A 13,891-nucleotide genomic window follows, 5' to 3' on the forward strand; every position below is an offset into this window, starting at 1 on the left:
TAAATATCAACCAATTTTAATGAAAATTTCATAGATTGTGAATAAAGCATTTAGAAAGATATTCCCAAAATTTGAAGCAAAAATATTAATTTGTTGAAAAGTTATAATTTTTTTAATAATTTATCCGCAAGTTAAATTACTAAATGTTCCAATATTTCAAAATGTTTCCTGCGCATGAGTTTTTATCGTAGCTGTATGAAACTCATTTATATTACAGTTTGAATAAGTATAAATAAAATTGGATATGTTTGAACAACTTAGCACTTAATTTTAAACAAATAAAAAATCAAAATATCATAGTCTTTATATAATTTTTAAAAATTGAAATTTAAATAACAATTTAAAGTAATTTAAAAAATATTCAGTGAGTATTCAGCTTTTATTTATATCACATTGGTTACGGAACATTAGACCAATCATATATATGAGAAAAAAATAAAGATTTATTCAAAACTCATGCGCAAGGAACTTTTCGAAGTTTGAATATTATCGTAAAAAACAACATTGAGAAAAAACAGTTTAACTATAAAAACAGACAGTTTACATAACCTTGTTTACAAATCTTGAAATGCTTATAACTTTGCAAAAAATGAATGAAATTGAAAAATTTTTCTTTTAAATTGTAGCTAGATATAAGTATTATTTTTTGAAACAAAAATTGAAAAAAGTATAATTTGGTTGATTTTTGGGTTTTCCATCGTGAAGTGTCCCCTTAAGCTGAATAATAATAATAAGTGATTATTATTATTTTGCATTGATACTATCGTTGGGTAGACGAAATTCAAAATATCTTATTTATTTATTTATTATCTTATTTATTATATTATCTTATTTATTTATTTATTAATTATAAAGGAAAGTACGTTTTTGAGTCTGCTGTTCGGCTACTTTTGTTTTAGCTTGGCAAAGAAAATGTTTTTATAGACCGTGGGCCGATTTTTGAAATCGAAAGTTTCGTTTACCAACTTCGGTAGCTATCTAAACTTTTTAAAGTCATATTTTTCATTGAACCAAAGTTTTAAAATCATAATGTCTTCCACATTCAAGTTGGACATTTATTTTTTAAAAGTTTTTTAAAAGAACTATTTAATATTGACCTTATTACTAATTAGTTGTTACGCGAGGTTTGTTTCCACCAGTAGGTTGCGCTTTTTAATTTTCAAATACACGAAAATGCGTTTTAATCTATAAGATCATAACATATTTTTTATAACATATTAAAAATAGAAATTAATATGCAAAAAAACTTTATCACATTTCAGTTTTTAAGTATTTTAGATTATAAACAAATTTTAAAAATATTGTATTATTACGCGTTCGGTAGCCAAAAAAATTGTAAACAAACAATTGATTTGATACACGATATTTTACATAAGATATATATTTTTAAACTTTATTTACTATAATTTAACTTTTTTCTATAATTTAAATTTTTACTATACTTTAACTTTTTACTATACTTTAACTTTTTACTATACTATTATAATTTAAATTTGCTATAATTTAACTTGATTAAAGTTAAGTATGGCAAGTTTTAAAACTTGTGGCATACATGTAGCATCGAATGTGTCAGATAGCAAGAAATTGATAGTAAGTAGCGACTTAAGTTTAAATAGAATCACAGATTTTTCTCAGCAGTGGATTAATTTAGACGGTGGAGAGCAGATTGTGGCTTCTGAATTAGACAATTTGCTAAAAGAAGATGGTCCTACAATTTGTTATCATAGGAAATGCTACATGCGTTTTACAAACAAGAACAGAATTGAAAAAGCTAAGCAAAGAATCGCAAATGCAAAGATAAAGCCAGATGAAAATAATTTCAAACAAAAGCGTTTGAAACGTTCTGCCTGTGGCGCATATGCTTTACTTTAAATAATTTTCCTGATATTTCTTGAAATGGAAATTTTTTACTGATTATTGATTACAATGCTAAACAAATGCTGCATATTGGAATTAGCAGAAATCATTAGTCCGTCTGATTTATTACTAAATAAGAAGTTTTTGTAGTGTAATTAATTTGTAGAGATAAGACAAAAGATATGTATTTGAATTTTTTTACAATTTCTTGTGATAGATTTTTGTTTTCAAGATATTATGTGTTTCATTTGTATTAAATAATTAGGAAGTTGTTAGACATTTGTGTGTTGTTCTGTAAATCTGTAGATAATATTAGATAATGTGCTAAATTCCCCTAAAATTTCTTATAATTCTTGTATAATTTTATTAAAAATTAAAATCAGTATTAAAATAAAAAGTATTAAATTGATGTATTTTTTTTTAATTATTGTATCAACATACTATGTTCTCTTAATTCAATGCTTACTGCAGAAATCACTTAAATATTGTTTCTTTGTTTTTTATTAATCATTTGTTAGTAAATTTTACTTATTAAGTATTTTTTTATTTATGAAGAAATAAAAGAATTTTCATTTTTTAAAATTTAGTCTTTTTATGCATGAGTCAATAAAGACAAAAAATGGGCCTCTTTTGCTACTTCTTCTCAAAATCATAAAAAGGGCCCTAGTTCAAGTTCATGGAAAGGCCCTCTTTACAAAATTCATATTCATAAAAAAGTCCCCTTTACAAAATTCAAATTTCTAAGAAGGGCCCCTTTACAAAATTTAAAAAAAAGTCTTCTAAAAATTACAATTCATAAAAACAACCCACTCGCTATTAGAACGCATAATAAAAGCATATTACAAATATTATTTTATCAAATTACTACATTGATTTGAAAAAATTTTGATGCTAAAGCGAAACGTTTCTAAAACAAAAACATTCACTCCTCAGTTTATTTAGTTGCAGTGCATTGGTAACGCTTACGAACGCGCAATCGACGAACGGGTTTAAACTATGGGAAGTGATCTGCATAATTTTCGTTTTATTTAGTGTAAAAATTCCCCTCCCAAGCTTTAAGTGGGTGCATCGCACCTTCCCCCCTGATGGGGGCCCCTGACTTATGCTATAATTATGTGCAGGTGTTTTTAGGTAAACATTAATGAATTTTTGAAATAACTAAGTTTCGAAACCAGAAACATTATAAATATGTAGTTATTAGGTTTGGTAAACGAAAGTTGATTTTTAAAGGCTTTCTGAGTTTCGGCTCACCGCCTATTTTCGATGTATGCACTTTGTGGCACTCATAATAATCAATATTTAAATAGACCAGCATCTCTTCCAGCCAAGATAAGACATATAATTGTATTTGATTAGGTGGTTTAATAATTAAATTTACAGATTGAAGAAGCCGCAATTTCAGAAAAGAATAATTCTTTCATAAATTGGGTGGTGATGTCTGAACAAATAAATTGTTTACGATTATAAATCATACAATGTTTCGTTCTTTAGCAATTAGTTACGTTTGTCAAATAATATATACTACACATTTTATTGAAAAAAAAATTACTATGTTAGAAATGGTTTCTTTGTTTCCTTTTCAGTAATTCTCGCATGTGATATCATGAATAAGCACACGAACTTCCAAACCAAAACCGGAAACAGGATTAATTATTTATTTTTTATTTCAGAAATTTTTTTTATCGAATTCTAGCTTTCTTTTATTGTTAACAGAATAAATTTTAGGCTGATCGAGCAGCTTTAGTTTCATTTGAACGTTTTTATTATTATAAAATCGAATCATGTAGGAAATTGTGAAAATATTTATCCAATTCAGTTTTGAAATTTAACGTATGAATGCATTGTGTAAAGTTACGTGTGATTGTTTGCGCTTTAATATTTTTTTGTACGACAATTTAATTTATAATACGATGAATTAAGAAAATGAAGCAAGTATTCAAAATTTTAAATTAATTTTTTTAATTTTGACTGAACTATATTTTATCCTTTTTTTTTTTCTTTCCTGAAAGTGTGACAATTTAAATAGTAAAATTTTCAATGGGATACCTGCAAGTGACGTAATGTAAGTATCTTGATCCTGATTGGTTGTTGAAACATGGCATTTGTTTTCGTTAGAAACTAAAGTCGCTAAGTCCTGATAATAAGTTCTTTAAATGGGAAATTCGTTAAATAAAAAATTACCTTTTGAAATACTTAAACAACATAAAACAAGTTTTAAATTCATAAACACTAGACATAATTAAAATAGCAATTGATATACCTTTATCTTGTAAACTAGTATCTACTATTTATTTTATAAATCTTAACTATAATCTGTTTTATAAATATCAACCATAAAAGTAATTTGTAAGGAAAGAAGAATAGAGCAAAACATTATCCAGTGTTACACTATCATGCTACATACATTTTCAACTAAAAAAAGATAAATTTGTGTTTAAAATTATAAGTGCTTTTATCATAAAAGTAATTTTGAACATATATTACCACATACGTTCGTAAGATTAATCGCTACTGATAAAATCCCTTAATTTCGTCTAAGTTTTCGTTTGAAATGCGAACAAAAAGGGAAAAGGATTTTACTGCTTTCTCTGAAAGTTAATTGGCTTCGAAAATTAATTCAAGGTCATTTCTCCATAAAATGCGTTAACAAGTTTGAAAGGTTCTGAAATATTTTGGGAAAGTGGATCTCGAAGAAAAGTTAGCTAAATACAAAATTTACTTCGCTGTTTGGAAGTTATTTTACAAAGAAATTTCCAAAATGTTCTTGGTTACTCGAAAAAAATCGCGAAACAGAGAAATTCGTGAAATGGAAGTTCGTTAAATAGAGGTCTGACTGTATTTATTTACTTATTTACCTCTTGTTTTTATGTTAACATCAAAAGTTTTTATTTGTCAATTTTGACTGAAAAATTACCATTAACAAGAATAATTATAAAATGAATATTGTTTGAAATAAATGTCTTCAGAGTTACATTATTTTTTAATTATTTAATAAAAATTCTCACTGATTAGGTTGACGCAAAATTTTAACCAATATTGCTCAAAACTATATTCACAACATTAGATTTAAAAAAAATATTTATAGTTCAATTTTCTTTTAAATTGGAATATACAAGCGGTAATTTCGAATGTAAGCAAGAAAGGAATATCTTTCATTAATTTTTAAAAGAACATATTCTGGTAAAATAAACTATTTGTAATTTAACTTAAGTTTATTGTTTGCGTAAGAAGCTTATAGTAATAAAATAAAATAAATGCTTACTATTTCATTCCTGGCAACTACTACGCTTTTTTGCACAATATTTTATAGAGTGGTAAATATTTAAAAACCAAAGCTTTCAGAATTTTTGGTAATTTTGGCAACATCTTAAAAGCCTCACCTTATAAGACCTGGAACAAAATGGCGTTGCATACTTTTAAATCATTTATATGTAGTGGTGAGGAAAATGAGTTTAAATGAAGAAAAAAAAGAGAATGCATTAAAACATAGACATAGCTACCACTCGAATAAATTTTTACAAAAAAGCGTAGGAAGTCGGGAGCCCTACTATTATATTTTAAAATAAGAGAACATATTTTATAATATTTAAAATATATGAACAAAATCATCTAGAGAAAAATTGTTGCTTTATTTTTTTTTAATTAAAATATTATTCGAAACATTTATAGCCACAAATATTAAAATCATAAAAAAAAAGTCCGATGAAAGGATTATAGAGATTCATTGTTCTCTCATCAAGAATTTCATAAAGTTATCTAATGGTTGAACTGAGGGGCAAAACCCCCAGTCCTAACGCCAAGAATCAGAAATTAAACGCAAAGTGAATCGTTTCCAACGGACAGCTAGGAGCATGGGGAGAGATCCACGGTTGGCGATTTATTGAAATATAAAATAGCCAAAAACAAAGCTACCCCGCGTAATTATTATTAAATTTGAAGTAATTTGGCTATCGGCAGAACTCGTGTTCTGAAGACCAGACTGTGTAGGGGTCAGCAACGGAAAGGTTCTGGTTTCGAATCCCGGTCAAGGTATGGGTGTCTTTTCATTCTTTGTACTATCTGTCCTTACTGTGAGAGCAACGTTGGCCTGCCTAATATGGTGCCCATGAAAGAGTGGCCAACAAATCTGCCCAGTAAAATGCCTGAATTGACGAAATGTTAACACAGGTGGGCATTGAAAATAAAAATAAATAATATTCTTGTGATGCCATAATAGGCATTACACATTTCCTATCTTTTGAAATTTCCTTAATTTCATAAATTAATTTTTTTAATCATTCCTAATCTAATTTTAATTAAATTAAACAAATTATTTAATTTTTACTTTATCTTATAAAAAGCAAATGTAAATATTTTATTCTCTTCTTAACAATTTAATGTAATGTCTAACTTTTTAATTCAATACAAATGTAAAACTAGTTAATTCTCTGCCTCGACTAATTCTAACATCAAAATCTATTTATAACTTTATATCTCTTACCACAAAAATATTTCACTTGCAAGTTTATATTAATTTTCACCGTCATTTTTGGCGAATTAAGCTATAGCCAAATTATTTCAAATTTATTATTAATTATGTTGGGTTGGCTTGGTTTTTGGCTATTTTATATTTCGATAAATACCATCGATCTCTTCCCATGCCCTAACTGCCAGTTGGGAACAATTTACTTTGAGTTAAATTTTGAATTCTTGACGTTAGGACTGGGCGTTTTGCCCCTAAGTCCAACCGTTAATTAACTTTACAAAATTCTTGATGGGGGAACAATGAATCTCTATATCCTTTTATTGGACTTTTCTTTATGATTTTAATATTTGTGGCTATAAATGTTTCGAATAATATTTTTATTAAAAAAGTAATAATAGTAAAAAAGCAACAATTTTTCTTTAAATGATTTTGTTAATGATTAAATGATAATAAATTAATTTTAAATGATCCCTCCGTCAAAAAAATAAGTATATCTGCTACGGCTCAATTGTCCACAAATACTTCAATGAAGTTACCAATCCCCCGCCCCTCCTCTATAAAATTGGACTAACCACCTTCACAGTTCTTATACAAAACTTTAATTGAAGCAGAATTTTAAAAAAAAAAGAAAGTTTAAAAGCGAATTCGCGTTAAAGATGTTTCCGTTTTATTTTTTGTTTTTCTTTCTTATTGAAAACTTTGTTTTTTCTATTTCCTTAACGTGAAAATGTGCACGACGTTCAAAATACCGTGACAGAATATTTTCGTTTTTTCTCTATGACAAAAATACGCCAAGTCGCGCACGATTATTTCCTGATACGCAGCCAAGCGTGAGGCAATTCTTTAAATTTGTTTTATTTTACTTATTTTTTTATTTTATTTCATTTTAATGCGTTTAAAAAATATAAATAAATAAATAATTATACTTTATCTTTATATGTAAAAAAAAATTAAATAAATAAAATAAAAAATATCGGTGAAGTTCTACATTTTTTTGGCGACTTTTAGCTTGCGACCGGCTAGCCGAAAAGTACCATATCAATGGTAGAAGATTTAATTAGCATTTTTAAAACGTTGAAATAACCTGTAGTAACCTGGTACAACCACAATTAATTTTTATGGAAATAAAAGACTTTTTTCCCCAACCATAACTCATTTGTAATTAAATAATCTGACAGTAAAAATTCTTCTTCTTGGCTGTTTTTCGTTTAAAATCTTATAGAAATAGTGCTAACAAAGCAGATATATATATATATAATTACCAATTCTATTATTAACAAAATCTTGTTCATTACTTACGATCTCTTTAAAACGTATAAATTTAAATAAAACAAGCAATTCAAGTGCGAACATATACCATTCTGAACCTTGTTTTGCGGGAGTCATAATAAACCTACAATTCTATCAAAAAAGAAAAGAAAGGAACATTGGACATTTTTTTAGGTGATCTTTTTATGAAAACTGTTATACTGAATAGTCAAAAGAGAACAGGAAAAGTGTAAACGTGGCAATATGGAAAATTTCGAAGCTTATAAAATATCAAGTAATTTATTATCTTTTTTCTTTTTTTTCAAAAAGATTGTATGACAACATACGTGGAATGAATAATTTTACCTTAAAAAGAAGAAAAACTCACTTTTATCGAATTTCAGACAGTTGATCCATAAACAATATATCGCCGAATTATCCTTTGAACAAAAAACGAAGTTAAAATTTTTGTTAACATTAATCATTTTCATATTTACTAGTTCTGCACGTGGATGAAACGAAAAAATTATTACTGCCAAGAATCAGAAAATAATACGTTAAACAGAAAAAATATATAATTATAAATCTGCTTACAAATAAACAGATTCATAATTATATATTTTATTTATTTATTAACTTCTATTTACATATATTTACATAATTTATCTTTACATATATTTTTTAATTGTATTTTTATTACATATATTACATTTTTTTCGCCATTTAATAATATTTACATACATTATTTAATGGCGACGATTACAGAAGACTACTACTCCACAAAAACAGAACAAGATTACGTTTTTTATTCGTTCAGTCAAAAAGTATAAAATAACTAATTAAATTACTTTGAGAATTTTAAGTTTCAGAGAGTTAAAGTTTATTCTTCGAATTTTAATGATTTCCTTATAAAAGCCATTTATGAATTTTCAATTTATATTGAAGATTCAATATATGAAATAAAGAAACAAATCAGGGAGAAAATCCGTTTGGTGTTTCCCTATGATTTATATTCAGTCCATTCCTAGCCTAGTCACATGATCGTCACCATGGTAACAACTGATAGGCAGAAATGAGTTGGAAGAGGACATTCAATCCCGACCGACGTCACTATTGCCACGTGGAACTTCGCCGAAATGAATTATGGGAGAAACAATGACATCTTTATTTTGTTCTTTTGCTTTAGTTTTCATTGTTTTGCATTTGGTTTTCACACAACGTCGGTTAAAATTAAAATTTTCTTAATTTACCCCCCCCCCCCCCTGTCCAGTAGATCGCCTACTGGTACCGGATTTCAGATATTCTCATTACATATTTCAGTTTTATAGAAAATACATTTAGAACATTAAAATTTAAAGCTTGCATAAAAATTGCAACGTTGATTTATTTGAGGAATTCTAAAACAGATTCGAAATATTAAAAAAAAAAACGAAGTTCGTTTTATTTTCAGACATAAGAACAGAGGTTCCCAAATAGTGCTCTGCGGAACCCTAGGATTCCGTGGAAGGATCAAAAGTCACAGAGGTTTCAAGAGTTTCGGATTTTTTTTAAACCTGTTATGATTTTTGAAACCTGTGATTAAATTTATATCTAATAATACTCCAGTATAGAACTTATATTTCGTTTAATTTATACAAATATATATCTTGCCTAATTCGAGGTTTGCTCCTAAAGCTGCAGACTTTTTTTCCTTTTAAATAATATTTTCTGGTCTATTTTTTTGTCGAAATGTACAAAGCTGAAAACGTTATATAAAACAGGGATAGCGTGAATGTTGGAATAAAAAGGATTTAAATTGCCTAGGAATCCATACAGGGGCCCCCACCAGGGGGGGAGGTGGGCGCACGATGTTCCCACTTAAAGCTTGGGGGGGGATTTTTACACTACATAAAACGAATAGTTTGGGGGGGAGGAATTTAGAATTTGCCCAAGAATGCGCCCAAGAGCTTTGGGGGGGGGCTACTTAATCCCTATCAGTACGGGCTAGATGTGCTTCCTTATTACGACCTGTTAAGAAACACACGAAGAAACAGTTCATAAAAGGGGAAACGTGCCTGGCGGCGTATGACGACATTTCTTGGCATGGTTTTCTAGGCAATTTTCATCCCGATGATGTGCCCTAATACCCCTAGAAGTTTGTTACAACATTTATGTGATCCCCTGTTGTATATGACGTTTTAAACATTTCGTCAAAAAAAAAAAGTTTTGGAGGTTCAAATAACAAGTAGTAAGAAGACCAAGTGAAGGAACAGCTCTTACCAGTGAATGAACACCCAGTAGAGGAACACTTAATTTTGGTTATTTTTTAATGCTCTTTATGAATATAAAAGCCATACAAATATTTAAAAACAAGCCTATTCTTGAAATTATAACATATAAATACTTGTAAAATGTTAAATTTTTTTTATAATCATGAATTGAAAATTAAAGTGTCAACATATTAGCACATACTGTTCATTCACTGGGAAATCTGTGCCCTGTAAAGGAACATGCCTGTTCCCTCGCTGGTTAAAAGTTGTTTTTCGTTTTTTTTAACATACTTTTGATGCGAAACATCACTAATGGTACAAGAAAATTAAAGTTTATAACTATATTTTGAATTCTCTTTTTCACAGTGAGAAAAATAAAAATATTACATGCAATTAATTCCACTTCAAACATATAAATACAAACACTCACCTTACAATTTTTTCAAAGAAGCAAGGTGTTGCAGAGATAATAACAAATTCAAAATTTTTTCCAGAGAAGTCTATTTAACCAGGTAATCCAAAACATTGCTAGATGACTTCCTATTGTTTGGCAGTAACCTATTGTTACCAATCAATCTAAAGAAAAACTTTCAAATTCTTATTTTTAATCAATATATATGAAATGTTTCTTCACTGGGTAGTGTTCCTTCACTGGTTGGTTTACCCTATATATATATTTCAAATAACAGTATCTTTGTTTCCGGTACTTTTCAATTTCGCTGGGGCAAGTAAATTCAGCTATTTTATTTATTTGTTTTTTGATGGAAAAAAATAAAGCTGTAGCATAAAAAAATAAAATAAATAAACAGATTGATTTACTTGCCCCCGATAGCTTTGTAGTAGTTTCATTTACGTCGCACTAGAGCTGCACAATGGGCTATTGGCGACAGTCTGGGAAGCATCCCTGAGGATGATCCGAAGACATGCCATCACAATTTTGATCCTCAGCAGAGGGGATGGCACCCCCTGCTTCGGTATCCCAACGACCTGCACGCGAAGTCGAGCACTTTACGGTAGCACAGCTTAACGACCGATGACTTTGCACAGGTGACTTAATGACCTACGCCGGCGAAATGGAAAAGTAACCATGTTTTCTAATAACAATAAATGTTTTTTTTTCTGTAACAATATGAATTTTAAAAAGAATCTATGCATTTATGAAAAATTCCATCAACATCGACTAAAAATAAACAAATTCAACAATAAAGAAGTATATTTCTCTGATAACTATTCTCGACGTTTATTTCCTTCCTTTTTAATGGAAACCATATTTTATCTCATTCATTTATCAGTTCCTGCATACCTTAAAAAGAAATTAAGGAACAGACTATAGATGCTGCTCCAAATTAGTAAATTCAACCGTCTGACGTAAAAACCCTATTTTAATATTAATATTGAACCTAGCACAGTGGTTCGTTTAGATTGGAAATGAATGAAACAGTTCTTAAGACTCAAAAAATGTATTAGTGTGGGGAAAACTTTCAATAAAAAACACTATTTGCAGCACTTAATTACAGCTCAAATAACAGTTTAATATCTACAGCAAAGCACGGGCTTAGCATCGTCACACGGGTCAATGATCTATTTCAGGACAGTACTCTACTACAGTCACAACTACTCCCTCACTAGAACTAAGTTGGAATTCGGTGTATCTGTGCGCGAAGTGGACACTTCACACCTACGCAGGATATAGTGCCCTAGGGCGACTGAAATAATGGCAGTAGGTAATTGTTGATGATGTAAAAAAAACCTCTAGGATAATCTGTGTATGTCTTGGAAGACGATGTAGAGTTGGAAGTAATAATACTTTTCATCAAGGAGTTGGTTTCGGGAAGTTGAAATTGTAGTAGATTAACTAATTCCTCGTTCTTCAAAAGTTCCTGCATCTCCCTGAAGATTTTATATTTTATTTTATGACCGTCGTTGAACAGCTGACCCAATTTTTGGGTTTACGACTACTAAAGTTCAACTCCGTAGCCAGAGCCTAAGAAAGGCAAGGGCATACAGGGAAGTTGCGCTGGGCCCCACATCAAGGGGGCCCCCAAAATCGAATAGAAAGTTCATTTTAGTTTTCCTTCTTTAATAAACTTTTTTCTTAAACAAAATATCAGTAAGATGAAAAATCCGTCAGTTTTATGTTAATATAATAACACTTCATTAATCTCTCGTATGAATAGAAAAAATCTATATTTTGTAAATCCATGGCTTTCTAGTGCGGAATTCAGCTAAATTCTCGCAATTACGATGAACAAATTTGGCCAATCAAAGCCTGTTGTTTCACACATCGCAAAATGCGATATGTTTACAAAAATACAGGCTTCTGATTGGCTTAATTGAGCCATCTTAATTGCGAAAATTTAGCTGAATTCCACCCTAAAGTTAGCAAGGATATGAATTTTTTAAGAATATGAAGTTAACAGTCAGAAAACTGCATTCTGCATGGACATAGAATTGTCAGAAAATCAATAAAATGGTCAGAACGATATTTCGTCTGACCATTGGAAAGGGGGGGTGGTCGAGCATTGCAGGTTCTACTCAATTTTCTTGTTATACATGTATAATGAGGTGAAAAATTTAAATACCTCCATAAAGTTCGGTTCTTCATTACTGAAGCAGTAAAGTAGAGGAGCCTAATTAGGCTAAGTCGGGCCCTGTCCGTAGCTCTGAAATTTTGATCGCAACCCAGAAGACAAGGGGACTCCTGGATTAAGTATTGGGAGAAATGTAGCCTTCGTCGAGGACTCTTTGATGGAACTTACCCCCATTTGCGTTACATGGAAAGGAAGACCACGAGAACCTCGGAAGGTTAGCCTGACGGCAAAGGGACTCTAACCCATGATCCGTTTAACACTGAGGATATTTCACGTCAGTACTGTGGTCGGTGCAAGCCGGATGCGGATTCGTATCAACCAGCCATCTCAGGGATTCGAACCCGGTACACCTCATTGGAAGGCAAACGCTCTATCCCCTGAGCCATCGCTGAGCGTCTCCTCGGTTAGGTATAGTAGCTCGGAGCGCAGCCATAAGACAACCTTACTCTGCGAGATCAAAAACGAGAATGCTGGGGTGTACACTGTTCCCTCCATGAGGCACACTCCTATTTATATAGGCTTGGCGACGAAACCCACGAAATTTCGATAAAATTCTAGACGATATTCGCATAACTTCGTAAATATTAGTCCTATCGCATTGAAATTCGAAGTTACAGGAACAACCATTTTGTCGCCAAGTCACCAAGGTTATCAAAGTCTGTAAAAATGTGGCTAAATCAAAGTCATCTGTAAGACATACATTAGGCGGTAGTTACTCTCTAAATCACGTTAGAATTACGCATCTTTCTGGCAGATTCTCCAACTAAACTGTTTATAAATTGCGATATTTAGCTTCATAACAAAAGAATATTTACAAAAGTACACAAATATCTACAAATTTGGAGAAAATTTCATTCATTCACTAAATATTTTCAAAGTAATTAATAGTCTTTCTTTAATTAATTGGTTGTAAATTTTTAATGAAATTTATTCACTATGGCTCGAGGCTCTGCCAAAAGGTGGTTCATTTTTTGATTACCCCAGCCAAAAAATATTACGAACCGGCGAAAGTGGCTAAAAAAATTATAATTTCACTGTGGTTAATTTTTTCTTCGCATAAATAATCCGAAAATTTTATGTAAGCATATAATAACTAATGAACCTTTTTATGTCGAAATGGGACATTTCTTTGCAAAATTGCTCATTTTTTACACACTGATATGAGAGTGAGTTTATTTCGAGATGAAGAGTTACAATATTCTAAAAAAATCATAAGTTTTACTTTTATACTTTACATACTAGTTTAGTTAGAAAATGTATGAAAATAGTCCAAAGTTTATTCACTATATTAAAGAAAATTGTAACTTCTGATGCTTTTTAAGGTTTTCAACTTTTCGTTACATTTTGTTTCGCTGCGCAAAAGCTGTATAAGACTCAGAAATGTGAAACTATACGAAGGCGTTTAAAAAAATGTACTAATGTACGGGTTGCTCTATCGATGTTATAATTTGTTTGAAAATTACTGCTATTTTGCGTGCTTT

Source organism: Parasteatoda tepidariorum, chromosome 5, assembly GCF_982258835.1.
Source record: "Parasteatoda tepidariorum strain Cologne lab strain chromosome 5, Ptep-v5.0, whole genome shotgun sequence".
Lineage (NCBI taxonomy): Eukaryota > Metazoa > Arthropoda > Arachnida > Araneae > Theridiidae > Parasteatoda > Parasteatoda tepidariorum.